The sequence below is a fragment of the Ovis canadensis genome, chromosome 6 (genome assembly GCF_042477335.2).
Source record: "Ovis canadensis isolate MfBH-ARS-UI-01 breed Bighorn chromosome 6, ARS-UI_OviCan_v2, whole genome shotgun sequence".
In the NCBI taxonomy this organism is placed as follows: Eukaryota; Metazoa; Chordata; class Mammalia; order Artiodactyla; family Bovidae; genus Ovis; species Ovis canadensis.
The window spans coordinates 67,980,330-67,999,491 of NC_091250.1; positions in this window are offsets into that span (position 1 = coordinate 67,980,330).

Genomic DNA, 19,162 nt, shown 5'->3' on the forward strand with positions numbered 1-19,162 from the left:
AAGAGATGTGTGTTGGAGTCCTAGGTGGGAAAATACCCTGGAGGAGAAAATGGCAACCTACTTCAGTGCTCTTGCCTGGAAAATTCCAGGGCTGAAGAGCTTGAAGGGCTACAGTCCATGAGGTAGAAGAGAGACAGGCACAACTGGGCACACATGCAAACATCCATTAGGATGAATATATGCAACTTAGTAAGACAGTGAAGAAGAAAAAGTAAACTTTGGTTATAAGTCCCTGTTTTAAAAAATTGCTTTCCAGTCAATCTAAATTATAGAACTTGATTGGTGATTGAATACTTTTTACATGAGCAACTTGCTGTGATGCTAATAGGATAACTTGTATAGAGATTAATTTTTTTAACTGATTCTTGATCATTTTGCCTAGCAATGCAGAGAAGACTGACTAATTTTAAGACTTTCATGATAATTTGCTGTTACAAATGTAAGGTTAATTTCCATAGTTATATACATATATTGATATTTAGATCGTTTAAAATGTTCTCAATCTAGTTAATGTATATTTATCATACAAATATATTTAATATATAAATTCTGTGTATGCATCACTTGAAAATTAAAATGACATTTTAGATGGTTACTAGATGCAACATTTCCCATTTCTGCTTACTATGCAAACTGTGTTGAATAACAAAATCCCCATTTATAAAAAATGTATTTTTTGTTGGAATGGATGGTAATGTTCTTCTTATTCCAAAATATGGAGTTAGTCTATGAGTGTACCTGAATATTTTTGCTAATTGGCTGCATGGTTTTGAACTAAAGGAACTCAGAACATTACACATACAAATAATGTGTAATGATGACTCACGATAGCAGGTTATACATACATTAACCAAAGTGGATTTGCAAACCCATCTTCAGAGTCAAATTTGTTTTTTAATGTTTTGGGCTACTTAGCAACTTTTAAGGAAATAAAGTGCTATCATTCTGTGTAAAACATTGAATCATTCAAATTATACTTCATGTTCAAAATCATTATACATACTTTGCTAAATTTTGCTGCTTGTTTAGTAAGTAATAATATATTTTATTCTAAAATTTTCCTCTTATAATTGTCAATATGAACTAGTAGTAGAATTTGAAATAAAGAGGTAAATTAAAATAAATGTAGGAAAATATTTCCTTTGTAATTTAAAATAAAGGTTGGAAACTATTTCCTTTTCCTAGTTCTCCAAGGCTTAGTTTCATTGAGTTAGACAAGGCTGTGGTCCGTGTGATCAGACTGGCTAGTTTTCTGTGATTATGGTTTCAGTGTGTCTGCCCTCTGATGCCCTCTCGTAACATCTACAGTCTTACTTGGGATTCTCTTACCTTGGATGAGGGGTATCTCCTCACAGCCACTCCTCCCGACCTTGAACTTGAGTAGCTCCTTTCAACCCTCCTCGCCCGGGCAGCTGCCACTCCTTGGATGTGGGGTTGCTCCTCTCGTCCATCATGGGAAATAGATGGAGAAACAGTGGAAACAGCAGCAGACTTTATTTTTTGGAGCTCCAAAATCACTGCAGATGGTGATTGCAATCATTAAATTAAAAGAGGCTTACTCCTTGGAAGGAAAGTTATGACCAACCTAGATAGCATATTCAAAAGCAGAGATATTACTTTGCCAACAAATGTCCGTCTAGGCAAGGCTATGGTTTTTCCAGAGGTCATGTATGGATGTGAGAGTTGGACTGTGAAGAAAGCTGAGCACCAAAGAATTGATGCTTTTGAACTGTGGTCTTGCAGAAGACTCTTGACAGTCCCCTGGACTGCAAGGAGATTCAACCAGTCCATTCTAAAGGAGATCAGTCCTGGGTGTTCATTGGAAGGACTGATGATGAAGCTGAAACTCCAATACTTTGGACACCTCATGCAAAGAGTTGACTCATTGGAAAAGACTCTGATGCTGGAAGGAATTAGGGCAGGAGGAGAAGGGGACAACAGAGGATGAGATGGCTGGATGACATCACCGACTCGATGGACATGAGTTTGAATGAACCCCAGGAGTTGGTGATGGACAGGGAGACCTGGTGTGCTGCGATTCATGGGGTCGCAAAGAGTCGGACATGACTGAGTGACTGAACTGAACTGAACTGAGTTCTCCATGACAAGAAATACATTATAGTACATTATCAGTTTTAAGTTGATAAATATAATATACTTTTGGCCATTTTTAAGAGACCAGTCTGTTTTATTTTTTTTAATATGGAGATGTACATTTTTATTTCACACAAGTGCCATTCCATTTCATAAAACATAAAATTCCAATAAATCACATTTTATTAAAATAAATCCATTTTAAAATCACATAGCAAAGTAAAAATACAAAAAATTAAATAACTAAACATGCAAACATACACACTACCCGCTCTGTTGCAAAAATGGCTAAAACAATAGGCCAGACTAACTTCATAGTTGTGTTCTCTTGAAATTTCAATTGACAACAAAGAGAGATCAGAATGTCCTGATTTTCTAGAATTCATGAAAAAAGTTGCATAGAATTTAATTAAAGACAAAGACAGACAAATACTTCTGAAATTTAAGCCATTCAGAATTTAAGGATTAAATTTTGCACTGCTTGCTATACTCATATTTCCTTCAAAATATGTGTGTCTCTTCTAGTAAATTGAGTTGTCCTCCAATTATTTTTTTCCAAAATGTGTGTCTCTGTGTGACAAATATTCCAAGACTGAACATCCGTCAGGGGATTTTTATTGTGCTCTCACATTAAATCAATAGTTTGGTTTGAAGGAAAATATTTAGTTTCAAATATCTTTTCCATCTATACATAAAAAAGCCTACACATCCTCAGCAGTCTTTTTTAAATGTAGTTGCTATCAAAAGTTTGATCACTGTGATTTTGTACTTTTCAGGTATCTGTTCTTTCTCTTGGACATAATTCACAATCTTCTCTTTTTGTCTTTGATATTCTTAAAACTCACCATAATATATCCATGTGTGTGTTTTATTCTCTCTCTTGTTTGCCATTCTTGCAATCAAGTATCTTTCATTTCTCTTTAATTCTCTAAAATATATTTCAATGCTTAATCAAATATGTTCTTCTTTATTTTTTTTTTCTCTTTTTCTGCTTCATTTTAGCAGAGGTCATTAATCTGCTTTCAACACATGTGTATATTTTACACTGACAATCATCTGACTATCCATTCTTTATTTTAATTCTTTATGTCAATAATTGTATCTTATGTTAACAGCATCTTTTTTTTTCTCCTTATATATATCATTATTTTGTATTACTTTTAAGGTTTTATTTTTCTTACCTGTTCCAATAATACCTCATTTTGTGTATGGGGACCAGTATATGGTGTTTTTTAGGGAAAAAAAAAATTGTGTTTTTTAGGGAAAAAAAGTTGTATTTTTCATATGCTTATTTATTTTGATATGTGAGTTTATTTCCTTTTAGTATTAGCAATCTATTGTCAAGTCAGGGTATGCTAGGCTTTCCTAAACAAGCAAAATACATGAATTCTTCGCAGATAATTACAGTGAAGTTTTTTTTTTTTCTCATCAGTCAAGATTTATCACATACTGAACAGCTTCCTTCTTACAGTTACAGTGTGCAAAAAGCTTGACTTCTGATATTACTATGATAGAATATATTAAGTAGAGTTCTCTGGAGAGATGGGAAGAGAAGTCTAGAAGTCTAGAAGTGGCTAAGTATTTGTTCAAATCCTATTGGCCACAACTCAACCACATTCCCTAACTGAACTGTAAAGAACAGTGTGCATATTTCCACTATGACTACTCTACCTGGTAATGTGCATCAGTGAAAGACTGAAGGCCAGTAATCACTCTATGAGAGAACTGGGTAATGTAATGAGAAATGCACCAGTGAGGAAGGATTTAGAATCTCAAGTATTTCAGAACTTACCCTGACCACTCATGCTTGATGTTAACTCTGTATGGCAAATCTTACAGTCAAGGTTTCAATTTTCACCTCTTATGAATAATACCTGAGAGAGTTGGTCTCTCTAGAAAAATTATATCAAGTTCTTCCCTCTTCAGAGATTTTACACACTCTTGATATCATCTTATCATTTGGACTGGCATCTACAAATGAAGAGCCAGTTAAAATTTGTCCCAAAGGGAGAAATAGGACCTAAAATTTACCAGTGGAAGACAGTTTGAGTCTTCTCAGGATTCATTGGTGTTTCGTTGTTTATTATCTGTTAGTATCTAAAACATATTTTTACTTCCTAATTGTAAAATTTCTCCAGAATTGACTGTGAATGAGGGAATCAAAAATTCAAGTTATTTCAACATTTTGGCAATAACTATAATTTTAAAATATATAATTTTTTCAGTTCAGTTAGGTTCAGTTCAGTCACTCAGCCATTTCTGACTCTTTGCAAGTCCATGGACTGCAGCATGCCAGGCCTCCCTGTCCATCACCAACTCCCAGAGTTTACTCAAACTCATGCCCATTGAGTAAGTGATGCTACACAACCATCTTATCCTCTGTTGTCCCCTTCTCTTCCCACCCTAAGTCTTTCCCAGAATCAGGGTCTTTTCAAATGAGTCAGCTGTTCACATCAGGTGTCCAAAGTATTGGAGTTTCAGCTTCAACATCAGTCTTTCCCCATGAATATTCAGTACTGATTTCCTTTAGGATTCCTTTAGATCTCCTTGCAGTCCAAGGGATTCTCAAGAGTCTTCTCCAATACCACAGCTCAACAGTATCAATTCTTCAGCACTCAAATTTCTTTATAGTCCAACTCTCACATCCATACATGACCACTGGAAACCATAGCCTTGACTAGACAGACCTTTGTTGGCAAAGTAATGTTTCTACTTTTTAATATGCTGTCTAGGATGGTCATAACTTTCCTTCCAAGGAGTAAGCATCTTTGATTTCATGGCTTCAGTCACCATCTACAGTGATATTGGAGACACAAAAAATAAAGTCTGCCACTGTTTCCACCGTTTCTCCAATTTACCATGAAGTGATGGGACCGGATACCATGATTTTAGTTTTCTGAAAGTTGAGTTTTAAGCCAACATTTTCACTCCCCGTTTTCACTTTCATCAAGAGGCTCTTTAGTTCTTCATTTTCTGCCATGCAAGGTGGTGCCATCTGTGTGTCTGAGGTTATTGATATTTCTCCCATCAATCTTGATTCCAGCTTGTGCTTCCTCCAGCCCAGCGTTTCTCATGATGTACTCTTCATATAAGTTAAATAAGCAGGGTGACAATATACAGCCTTGACATACTCCTTTTCCTATTTAGAACCAGTCTCTTGTTCCACATTCAGTTCTAACTGTTGCTTCTTGACTTGCCTACAGATTTCTCAAGAGGCAGGTGAGGTGGTCTGGTATGCCCATCTCTTGAAGAATTTTCCACAGTTTATTGTGATTCACACAGTCAAAGGCTTTGGCAAAATCAATAAATCAGAAATAGATGTTTTTCTGGGACTCTATTGCTTTTTCAGTGATATAGAAGATTTGGCAATTTGATCTAATTTGTATCTAATTTGATAATTTTTTTTTAGCATTTATCAATTTCTATGAGTTGACACATCCCAATACAAATTAAACAATTAAGTATTCTTTATAAAAACCTTCTACAGTATTAAATATACATGCCAGTTACTTTCTTATTTTCTAACAAATATCATATTGTATGGATTGGTCAGATATCTAGTTTATAAAGTTACATTGAAAGTTCTTGAAAACAAATATTGGCGAATGCTTTCATTTAACTGTAGTTTTGAAAGAAATATTCTTTTCAAACACCACTTTTCCCATATTTTAAAAGTTTTGTTGGTAATGTAATATGTTTAGCTAGACTACGAATGTTAGATTAAAAAATGTTTAATAGATGTAGGCTCAAATTATCATGTTTTATTAAAATATCTTACTCCCAGATGAACATCTGTTTGGTAATATGTTGCATCCAGATATAGTAAATTAATGACATATATAAAATTATAGGAAATGATACCTTTAGTACCATTATAAGCAGAGCTTTTAAAATGCCATTTGTTACAACTTGTCATCCTGTCATTATATAGCATTATGTAGCATTTAAAAGTTGTATACCATTCATTTTGAAGATCTTTAGAAATTTAAAGTATAAATTTCTATGATTTCTGTTGCACTCTCCTTTATTGCCAATATGAATAAATCCTTATGTTTTGATTAAAACAGGCAGTACATTCCACCTATTTGGAAAAATGAATGTTTATTCTCACCTTCTCAGTCTTAGCAGGTGGTTTAATTTTAGTAAACGTCAGAGTTATAATTTCATGCTTATTAAAAACATTTATGATGATTACTAATGATATAATACCTAGCTGAACAAAACTTTTGCTTCGTTAAATTATTTACAAAAATGCTGTTTTTTAAAATAAATTCTTTCCTTTGAGAGATTATTTTAGGGTCTTTAGAGAGGATCTAGAAGTGTGGAATTAAATGGTTTTGGAGTAGTTCAATTCAGTTCAGTTCAGTCTCAGTCGTGTCCAACTCTTTGCGGCCCCATGAATTGCAGCATGCCAGGCCTCCCTGTCCATCACCAACTCCTGGAGTTCACTCATAACTCATGTCCATCGAGTCAGTGATGCCATCCAGTCATCTCATCCTCTGTCATCCCCTTTTCCTCCTGCCCCCAATCCCTCGCAACATCAGGGTCTTTTCCAATGAGTCAACTCTTCTCATGAGGTGGCCAAAGTACTGGAGTTTCAGCTTTAGCATCATTCCTTCCACAGAAATCCCAAGGTTGATCTCCTTCAGAATGGACTGGTTGGATCTCCTTGCAGTCCAAGGGACTCTCAAGAGTCTTCTCCAACACCACAGTTCAAAAGCATCAATTCTTCGTCACTCAGCTTTCTTCACAGTCCAACTCTCACATTCATACATGACCACTGGAAAAACCATAGCCTTGCATAGACGGAATTTTGTTGGCAAAATAATGTCTCTGCTTTTGAATATGCTATCTAGGTTGGTCATGACTTTCCTTTGAAGGAGTAAGCATCTTTTAATTTCATGGCGGCAATCACCATCTACAATGATTTTGGAGCCCCCCAAAATAAACTCTGCCACTGTTTCCACTGTTTCCCCATTTATTTCCCATGAAGTGATGGGACCAGATGCCATGATCTTAGTTTTCTGAATGTTAAGCTTTAAGCCAACTTTTTCACTCTCCTCCTTTACTTTCATCAAGAGGCATTTTAGTTCCTCTTAACTTTCTGCCATAAGTGTGGTGTCATCTGCATATCTGAGGTTATTGATATTTCTCTTGGTAAACTTCATTCCAGCTTATGCTTCTTCCTCCCCAGCATCTCTCATGATGTACTCTGCATATAATTTAAATAAGCAGGGTGACAATATACAGGCCTGACGTACTCCCTTTTCCTATTTGGAACCAGTCTGTTGTTCCATGTCCAGTTCTAACTGTTACTTCTTGACCTGCATACAGATTTCTCAAGAGGCAGGTCAGGTGGTCTCGTATTCCCATCCCTTTCAGAATTTTCCACCATTTATTGTGATCCACACAGTCAAAGGCTTTGACAAAGTCAATAAAGCAGAAATAGATGTTTTTCTGGAACTTTCTTGCTTTCTCCATGATCCAGCGGATGTTGGAAATTTAATCTATGGTTCCTCTGCCTTTTCTAAAACCAGCTTGAATATCTGGAATTTCATGGTTCACGTATTGCTGAAGCCTGTCTTGGAGAATTTTTAGCATTCTTTTACTAACATGTGAGATGAGTGAAATTGTGTGGTAGTTTGAGCATTCTTTGGCATTGCCTTTCTTTGGGATTGGAATGAAAACTGACCTTTTCCAGCCCTGTGCCACTGCTGGGTTTTCCAAATTTGTTGGCATATTGAGTGCAGCTCTTTCACAGCATCATCTTTCAGGATTTGAAACAGCTCAACTGGAATTCCATCACATCCACTAGCTTTGCTCGTAGTGATGCTTTCTAAGGTCCACTTGACTTCACATTCCAGGATGTCTGGCTGTAGGTGAGTGATCACAACGTCGTGATTATCTTGGCCATGAAGATCTTTTTTGTACAGTTATTCTTGCATTCTTGCCAACTCTTCTTAATATCTTCTGCTTCTGTTAGGTACATAACATTTTTGTCCTTTTCAAGCCCATCTTTGGAGTAGTTATGAACTGGTAATTTATGATTGTTTCTTTAAGTTCATATATATTATCTATTAAAAGATACAGAATATTTTTTGAAATAAATCTAAACTATAATGTTCATGAATTTAACTTAAAAATTCTGTCACTGAGTTATAAAACTATGCATTCTTTTAACATTAATTTATTCAGTAATTTACCAAGTCTCTATAGAGCATCCACTAAAGGGCAGATACTACTTTAGATTATGCTGGTGGACAAAACACTTGGCTTTGCATAGCTTTAATAGGGGATATAAATACATAAAAGCAAGAATTCTAAATAAGAAAATTAAGCATGTGTTGAAAGACGAGGAGTACAATGGGGAAAAAAATAGATTTGGGTGAGAAAAAGATTGGTAGCAGAGGATGGGGAGTTAAAATTTTAAGTAGGAAGCTCAGAGTAGTTATAGTGAAGGTGACATTTGAACAAATAAATGAAAAGGTGAGATAGTTTGCCAAGAACTGTCAGCAGTAAGGCTATTCTAGACAAAAGTATTGGCTACTGCAAAGGCTTAAAGTTGGATCATGCCTGGCATATCTGAGGAATATCAAGGAGGCCTCTGTGAGTGAGTGGGGAGTAGTAGGTATGAGGTCACAGAGGTTAAATGAGTGGCCAGTTCATGTAAAAGCTTAGATGTCATTGTAAAACTCTGTCTTTTATATGTGAAAACTTACTGCAGGACAGAATTTCTACTAATAACTGAGAGTTCAAATGTCTACAACTTCAAGGATACTTATTCTAGTAAGACAGAATAAGAAAAAGAGTACATGTTTCAATATGGTATGACAAATCCTACGAGATCCAAGTGTAAGCAGTTGCGGTGACACAGAAAAAGGCCATCAAAATCAGACTATATATTTGGTGACCTTCTGTTACTATACATTTGTTTATATTTTCTAAATTTTTACATACACCCTTTATTTACTGGTTTCTCTCATTTAACATAATTATTTTGAGAATCACCTAAGCTGTATATATCAATAGTTCATTTTATGCTTAAAAGTATTTATCATAACTTATCATTGCTGTGTTAATGGTTATAGGCATCATTTCCAAGGTTTTGCATGAACACAGGCTTTGTTTCTCTTGTGTAAGTTCCTAGGACAAGAATGTCTATATCATATAATCACAATATGCTCAACACTTTAAGAAAATTTCAAACTATTTTTCATATATAATATATCATGTTATATGCCATCAGCAGTTTATGGGATTTCTTGTTGCTTCATAACCTGCTCATACCAAGTATTATCAGTCTTTATAGTTTCAATTTTTTTAGTAGATTTGTAGGTTCATCTCACTGTGATTTTAATTTCTATTTTTTAATGTCTAAATGTTGAGCCTTTTTTCATGTGCATATAAGCCATCATGTACCATCGGTGAAGTACTTTTTCAAATACTTTCTTCATATATAAAATTGGGTGCCTATTCTGCTTAATGATTAGTGAGGTTAATTTTTACTTTTATTTTTTAATAATCTGAGTAGATATTAATTTTCAGGGATACAATTTGCAAGACCCTTCTCTAATTTGCTGGCTTCTTCTTTCGAAACAAATATTAACAATGTTTTCAAGAAGCAAAAGATTTTAATTCTTATTACACCAAATTAATATTTTTTTTTTCTTTCTTACCCTGATAGGTCAGTTGGTGATGAATCCACCTGCAATGCAGGAGACCCAGGTTCAATTCCTGGCTCAGGAAGATCCCCTGGAGAAGGGATTGGCTACCCACTCCACTATTTTGGGGCGTCCCTTGTGGCTCAGGTGGTAAGAATCCACCTGCAAGGTGGGAGATCTGGGAAGATCCGCTGGAGAATGGAGAAGCTATCCAATCCAGTATTCTGGCCTGGAGGATTCCATGGACTATACAGGGTCACAAAGAGATGGACACAACTGAGCAACATTAACACTTCACTTTTTCTTTCATGGATAATGCTTCTGGTGTTCTGAGAAATCTTTGCTAAACTGAGATAAAAATATTTTTATTTTGTGTTTTCTCATAAAGCTTTTATACTTCGAGCTTCTATATTTCAGTATATGATACATTTTGAGCTAATTTTTATATCTGATATGAGCTTTGTATCAACATTCCTTTTTTTTTTTCCTAACAAGGATATTTAATTATTCTAGCACCATATTTAGAAGACTATAAGATGCTTACTCCTTGGAAGAAAAACTATGACAAACCTAGACAGCATATTAAAAAGCAGAAACATTACATTACCAACAAAGTCCATATAGTCAAAGCTGTGTTTTTTCCCTTGGAGAATCCCTTGGACAGCAAGGAGACAAAACCAGTCAATCTCAATTGAAATCAGTCCTGAATATTCATCAGAAGGACAGATGTTGAAGCTAAAGTTCCAATAATTTGGCCACCTAATGTGAGGAACTGATTCATTGGGAAAGACCCTGATGCTGGGAAAGATTGAAGGCAGGAGGAGAAGGGGACAACAGAGGATGAGATGGTTGGATGGCATCACGGACTCGATGGACGATAGTTTGAGGAAGCTCTAGGAGTTGGTGATAGACAGGGAATCCTGTCATGCTGCAGTCCAAGGGGTTGCAAAGTGCGACACAACTGAGCGACTGAACTGAACTGATTTTTCTCCATTGAATGCTTGTGTACAGTTGTCAAAAATCAGTTGAGCAAAGACGCATGAATCTCTATTTTCTGTTACTTTGATTTGTCTATTATGACATCATTACATCTTTGTTTTTATTTTTGCAGTTTTATAAAAACAAAATCAGTATATATTCTCTACCCTTGTTTCTTTTAAAAATTTAATTTAGCTATTCTAAGCCCTTTTATTTTTATTTATATTTTAGAATTAGCTTGACAATTTCTCACAACAACAACAACAACAAATAGCCTGATGAAAGCTTTAATTGTGATGGCATTTTATCTATCAGGAAAATTGACATCTAACAACATAAGTGTTCAGATCCATGATTACTATATAGCTTTCAATCTATTTTTAAAAATTTTATCTTAGTAAAATATTTTTTTACTTAGTAAAATATTTTTTGGTCCTTCAGTGCAGAAGTCGTGTACTTTTTTTATCAGATTGTTCTTCAAGTAGTTTGTGTATCTTCAGCCAGTTCAGTTCAGTTCAGTTGCTCAGTCGTGTTTGAAGCTTTGTGACAACATGGACTGCAGCACACCAGGCCTCCTTGTCCATCACCAACTCCCAAAGTTTACTCAAACTCATGTCTGTTGAGTCAGTGATGCTATTCAACCATCTCATCCTTGTTGTCCCTTTCTCCTCCTGCCTTCAATATTTCCCAGCATCAGGGTCTTTTCCAAAGAGTCAGTTCTTCGTATCAGGTGGCCAAAGTATTGGAGTTTCAGCTTCATCAGTCCTTCCAATTAATTTTCAGAACTGATTTCCTTCAGGATGGAATGGTTGGATCTCCTTGCTGTCCAAGGGACTCTCAAGAGTCGTCTCCATTATCACAGTTCAAAAACATCAATTCTTCAGTGCTCAGCTTTCTTTATAGTCCAACTCTCACGTCCATACATGACTACTGGAAAAACCCTAGCTTTGACTAGACAGATCTTTGTTGGCAAAGTAATGTCTCTGCTTGTTAATATGCTGTCGAGGTTAATTGAAGAAAGTAGGGAAAACTGCTAGACCATTCAGGTATGACCTAAATCAAATCCCTTCTGATTATACAATGGAAGTGAGATATAGAATTAAGGGCCTAGATCTGATAGATAGGTGCCTGATGAAGTATGGAATAAGGTTCGTGATATTGTACAGGAGACAGGGATCAAGATCATACCTATGGAAAAGAAATGCAAAAAAGCAAAATGGCTGTCTGGAGAGGGCTTACATATAGCTGTGAAAAGAAGAGAAGTGAAAAGCAAAGGAAAAAAGGAAAGATATAAGCATTTGAATGCAGAGTTCCAAAGAATAGCAAGAAGAGATAAGAAAGCCTTCTTCAGTGATCAATGCAAAGAAATAGAGGAAAACAACAGAATGGGAAAGACTAGAGCTCTCTTCAAGAAAATTAGAGATACCAAGTGAACATTTCATGCAAAGATGGGCTTGATAAGGGACAGAAATGGTATGTACCTAAGAGAAGCAGAAGATATTAAGAAGAGGCAGCAATAATACACAGAAGAATTCTACAAAAAAAAGATCTTCACGACTCAGGTAATCACGATGGTGTGATCACTCATCTAGGGCCAGACATCCTGGAATGTGAAGCCAAGTGGGCCTTAGAAAGCATCAGTACAAACAAAGCTAGTGGAGGTGATGGAAATCCAGTTGAGCTATTTCAAATCCTAAAAGATGACAGTGTGAAAGTGCTGCACTCAATATGCCAGCAAATTTGGAAAACTCAGCAATGGCCACAGGACTGGAAAAGGTCAGTTTTCATTCCAATCCCAAAGAAAGGCAATGCCAAAGAATGCTCAAACTACCGTATAATTGCACTCATCTCACATGCTAGTAAAGGAATGCTCAAAATTCTCTAAGCCAGGCTTCAGCAATACATGAACCGTGAACTTCCAGATGTTTAAGCTGGTTTTAGAAAAGGCAGAGGAACCAGAGATCAAATTGCCAACATCCGCTGGATCATGGAAAAAGCAAGAGAGTTCCAGAAAAAACATCTATTTCTGCTTTATTTACTATGCCAAAGCCTTTGACTGTGTTGATCACAATAAACTGTGGAAAATTCTGAAAGGGATGGGAATACCAGACCACCTGACCTGCCTCTTGAGAAATCTGTATGCAGGTCAAGAAGTAACAGTTAGAACTGGACATGGAACAACAGACTTGTTCCAAATAAGAAAAGGAATATGTCAAGGCTTTATACTGTCACCCTACTTATTTAACTTATATGCAGAATACATCAAGAGAAACGCTGGGCTGGAGGAAGCACAAGCTGGAATCAAGATTGCCGGGAGAAATATCAATAACCTCAGATATGCAGATGACACCACCCTTATGGCAGAAAGTGAAGAGGAGCTAAAAAGCCTCTTGATGAAACTGAAAGAGGAGAGTGAAAAAGTTGGTTTAAAGCTTAACATTCAGAAAATGAACATTATGTCATCTGGTCCCATCACTTCATGGGAAATAGATCGAGAAACAGTGGAAACAGTGTCAGACTTTATATTGGGGGCTCCAAAATCACTGCAGATGGTGACTGCAACCATGAAATTAAAAGACGCTTACTCCTTGGAAGAAAAGTTTTGAGCAACCTAGATAGCATATTCAAAAGCAGAGACATTACTTTGCCAACAAAGGTCCATCTAGTCAAGGCTATGGTTTTTCCTGTGGTCATGTATGGATGTGAGAGTTGGACTGTGAAGAAGGCTGAGCTCCGAAGAATGGATGCTTTTGAACTGTGGTGTTGGAGAAGATTCTTAAAAGTCCCTTGAACTGCAAGGAGATCCAACCAGTCCATTCTGAAGGAGATCAGCCCTGGGATTTCTTTGGAAGGAATGATGCTAAAGCTGAAACTCCAGTACTCTGGCCACCTCATGCGAAGAGTTAACTCATTGGAAAAGACTGTGATGCTGAGAGGGATTGGAGGCAGGAGGAGAAGGGAACGACAGAGGATGAGATGGCTTGATGGCATCACCAACTTGATGGGTGTGAGTCTGAGTGAACTCTGGGGGTTGGTGATGGACAGGGAGGCCTGGCATACTGTGATTCATGGGGTCGTAAATAGTCGGACACGTTTGAGCAGCTGAACTGAACTGAACTGAACTGAACTAGGTTGGTCATAACTTTTCTTCCAACAAACGAGCATATATTTTATGCCACTGTAAATAGTACTTTTCATTTTGTTTATAGTTAGAATATAGAAATACATGATTGTTTACGATGTTGATATTTGCAACCTTGCCAGTCCCCATCAGAGATACAGTCGAGCCATTTGTGAATAAATTTTTATTCTCTCTTTTTAAGCAAGATTATTGCTTTTCTTTCTTGCCTTATTGCACTAGGTGAGATTTTATTTCAATGTTTAAAATAGTGAGAGAAGACATTCCTGCTCTTCTTCTATATTTTAGGAAGTAAATACTCAAGGTTTCACCATTAAATATGATGTTTGATAGCTTTTAAAAATTTTGTTCTTTTGTAGATGTTCTTTATCATAATGAGCTTTTTTTTTAAATTCATAGTTTGATGAGTTTTATCCATAGTGGATACTGAATTTTACCTAAAGATTTTTGTAAACCTATTAAATGTATCATATGGATGTCCTTTGGTAAGTTGTTATACTTTCAAATGTTAAACTAAACTAGCATTTCTGAAATAAACACTATTTGTCAACATATGTTAACCTTTTTATATTTTTTGTGTTCCTTTTAGTAAAACATCTGAAAGACATTTGAATCTATCCTTGTAAATGATACTGTGTTGCTTTCCTATAATTTTCTTTTTCTGATTTTGGTATCTGAGTAATGCTGGCCTTGAAGACTGAGTTAGCAAATATTCTTTTCCTCTTCAGTCTTCATTTATATATAATTTGTGCTGCTTCTTCCTGGACTTGCATTTGTGGGTATGATTTTAATATGAAATACATTTTCTGTAGGTCTGTTCATATTTACTGTTTTTTCTTGTGTTTCAATAGCTTGTGTCTTTCAAGAAATATGCTACTTCTCTCAATCCTGATAGCACTAAAAATTAGTAACTAGAAAATCAATGTTTACTTTCTCAAAAAAAGTAATTTATTAATATACCAGTATTTTCTTATTTCTATAATATCAATCGTTTATAATTTGTTGATGATTTTTTCAAGTCTTCTATATCTTCTGAATTTGCAGAGTACTTGCATAAATATTAAAAGAGGAATGTTTGAAATTATCTAAAATAGTTGCCAATTTTTTCATTTCTTCTTCAAGGTATAAGTTTTTGTTTAATGTGTACCAAAGATCTTTTATTAGTTATCTAAAAGTCAAGAATTGTTATATTCCTCTGATATATTGACCCTTTTGCTTGTTTATATTTTTAAAATCACTTCTTTATGTTTAGTAATGCATTTTGCTCTAAAATCCATCTTACATCATGTTATATAATCACCAAAATTTTCTTTTGATTAATGTTAGTATGACATATGTTTTTCTTTTAAAGATACTTTAATATTTAATTCTTAGTTAATAAATGAATAACTTTGTGAATTAAAAGTTAGTCAATAAAATTATTGAAAGGAGCAGTTTTTTTGGCTCTAGAAGCATCAGGCTATATTATCTTAAAATCTTTAAATCATAGGCTTTAAACCATAAAACTCCTGTTTTCTAGGTCTCTGTCAAAGGTACAGTTTTTCAATCTTTTTTATCTTTTTCCTAATTTTTATTGTCAGTGTGATCTCTTTTACTTCCAAGCCTTTCCCTTTGTCTTCTACATAACTTATTTCAAAGGAAATAATTATCTTGCCTATCAGAGAATTCTTTGCAAAAAATTTGTTGCATCTCTCTGCCTTAGTAAAAACTGATTCTTCCCTGAATCATTCAAGTTTTTTTTCCAAGTGGGGAAAAACATTCCAAATGCTGTTGTCCGTAGGATCAGGAGTACATATTGGTGTCATTTTTACTCTTTGATATTCAAGATGGCTGGATGGCATCACTAACTTGATGTACGTGAGTTTGAGTGAACTCCGGGAGATGATGATGGACAGGGAGGCCTGGCATGTTGCGATTCAAGGGGTCACAAAGAGTCAGACACGACTGAGCAACTGAACTGAACTGAACTGATTCTTTTCTCAAATCTCTGTACTTTTTAAAACCTCTTTTTTTTTTTTAATGTTTCTTATTGTTCTACTTTTCTACCTTCATTACATTTGATTATTTTAATAACACATGTCTGATTATACACTCTCCTTCACTGGGAACTGTAAGATTGGATTTATAGCAGTCTTCTTCATCCCAAGTGGCTTCACTCATATATTCCTTTACATAACGAGATTCAACACAATGCTTCCTTGATGACATCCATTCCCGATGTATTATGATCTTTTACCTCTTAAGCTTTGCACTTACTATTGCTGCTTATCATACAACTAGATCCCAATAATCATTGTGTTATTCAATCAGAAAAGACACCTCTACCCAAATTTCTCTTCATATCAGGAAATAAAGATTCTACCCCTCAGTTTCTGGAGATAAAATAAATGTTGACATACTCTGTCTTGCACATGCCCCATTCCATTCATCAGCAAATTATATTCATCAACTACCCAAATACATATAGAACGAGCCATGCCTGAACATTTCCATTACCACTGATTTGGTAAAAAAAAAAAAAATAATAATAAAAATAAAAAAATAAAAAACACACCATAATATGTTCTTGAATTATTGATCTGTTTGATTTCCTTACTTCCAAACTTGCTCCACTTCTCCCTCCTCCCCAGTCTGTTTTTGACAAGACAACTTTTCTGAAAAATAAAATCAGATGGTTTCTTTCTGCTGCTAGAAAAATAAAAATAAAACTTCAAAGCTTTTCTAAGTGCTAGATGTTCATCCACCACTATGTTCTTCCTCTGTCATCTCTATGACCTTAGTTGCCTCCTAGTTCTTCCTCAAATGCAACAGACAAGCTATTCACTCAATGTCTACATACTTGTAATTTCCTCTACATGGAAGATGTTTTTATTTATATTTGTATGACATCCTCCTTCATTTCCTGTGTTTTTCTGCTCAAATAACATTTCATAAGTGAAATATAACCGTTAAATATAAAATAGAATTAACCTCTACCCTGGCATTATCTATTGACTTTCACTTTCATTTAGTTTTTCTCTGTAATGCCTATCACCATCAGCCATATATTTATTATTCTACTATCTGTTTATTTTGCTATTACACTTAAATAGAATGCAAATTTTTACTCTCAGGTATTTCATACACTGTATACTGCGCTCAGTTGCTCAATCATGTCCCACTCTTTGTGACCCCATGGACTGGAGCCCTACAGGATCCTCTGTTCATGGGACTTTTTAAGGCAAGAATACTGGGACAGGTCGGTATTTCCTGCTCCATGGGATCTATGTCTTGTAGTTTTTGTATTCTTAGAAGGGTAGCTGGAAAATTATAAATGCTCAATGAATATTTGTTAAAGTTACTTTTATTGCTGTTGGACTCCTTTGTAGGTTCTACCACTTACTCTGAAAGTGAAAGTGAAGTCGCTCAGTCATGTCTGACTCTTTGCGACCCCAAGGACTGTAGCCTACCAGCCTCCTCTGTCCATGGGATTTTCCAGGCAAGAATACTGGAGTGGTTTGCCATTGTCTTCTCCAGGAGATCTTCCCCACCCAGGGATTGAACCCAGGTCTCCAGCACTGCAGGCAGATGCTTTACCGTCTGAGCCACCTGAGAAGTCACCACTTACTTTAGAAGTCTATATATGTGAGCATTAGAAATAAAATTATGTCACACATTTAAATGAGTATAATTTTGTATTAAATGGAAAATTTTGAAAGCTAGATGAATGGCCTAATACTAATATATGGAGGAAAAATAAGCATAATTTCTACAGTTTAGTAGTGGAATACTTCTACAGAATTTTTTTCTAGAATCCTACACTAACGTACTATAATGGCACTTGTCCATTACAATTATGCAAACACTTTTGGTAATTCATATCCTTTTTGTGATTTATTACTGCATCATTTAATTCCTTAGGAGCATTACAGCATTTCAAGTTTTCATGTTCAATAAACCTTTTGGGATTGCTACCTTTTCAAGTGGAAACACTTTCCTGTGTTTTCATCTAAAAGGTTTATCCCCCTCCTCTGCTCAGGAATAAATTACACTATGCTAGTTTCAGAGTTTTGATAAATTTGCAAATCTATCACTGATAAAAGCTTTTTCATACATAAATATTTTTACACAAAACACAAAAGTAAAAAAGCAATGTAACACGCCATTATGTTCATGTGTATGTTTCTATATTGCACAGTGATAGCATTCATCTTATTAACTCCATCTAAGGCAAATAATTGCCAGATGACTTCCTAATACCTTACATGGTTTAGAATCTAGCATGACTAAAAGTTTTTGGTTTACTAGTGTGTAAATTAGTTTATAAAAAATACATTTTGAATGAAATGTTCAGATCAGTTCAGTCACTCAGTCATGTCTGACTCTTTGTGACTCCATGAACCACAGCATGCCAAGCCTCCCTGTCCATCACCAACTCCCAGAATCCACCAAAACCCATGTCCATTGAGTCGGTGATGCCATCCAACCATCTCATCTTCTGTCATCTCGTTCTCCTCCTGTTTTCAATCTTTCCCAGCATCAAGGTCTTTTCAAATGAGTCAGCTCTTCACATCAGGTGGCCAAAGTATTGGAGGTTCAGCTTCAACATCAATCCTACCAATGAACACCCAGGACTGATCTCCTTTAGGATGGACTGGTTGGATCTCCTTATAGTCCAAGGGACTCTCGAGTCTTTTCCAACACCATAGTTCAAAAGCATCAATTCTTTGGTGCTCAGCTTTCTTTATAATCCAACTTTTCCCAGGTAGTTCAGATGGTAAAGTGTCTGCCTGCAATGAGGCAGACGTGGGTTCGATCCCTGGATTGGGAAGATCCCCTGGAGAAGGAAATGGTAACCCACTCCAGTACTCGTGCCTGGAAAATTCCATGGATGGAGGCTGGTAGGCTATATCCATGGGGTCACAAAGAATCAGACATGAGTGAGCAACTTCATTTTCACTTTTACTTTCACTCACATCCATACATGACCACTGGAAAAACCATAACCTTGACTAGATGGACCTTTGTTGACAAAGTAATGTCTCTGCTTTTGAACATGCTGTCTAGGTTGGTCATAATTTTCCTTCCAAAGAGTAAGCATTTTTTATTTCATGGCTGCAATCACCATCTGCAGTGATTTTGGAGTCCGAAAAAATAAAGCCTCTCACTGTTTCCACTGTTTCCCCATCTAATTGCCATGAAGTAATGGTACTGGATGCCATGATCTTAGTTTTCTGAATGTTGAGATTTAAGCCAACTTTTTCACTCTCCTCTTTCACTTTCATCAAGAGGCTTTTTAGTTCTTCACTTT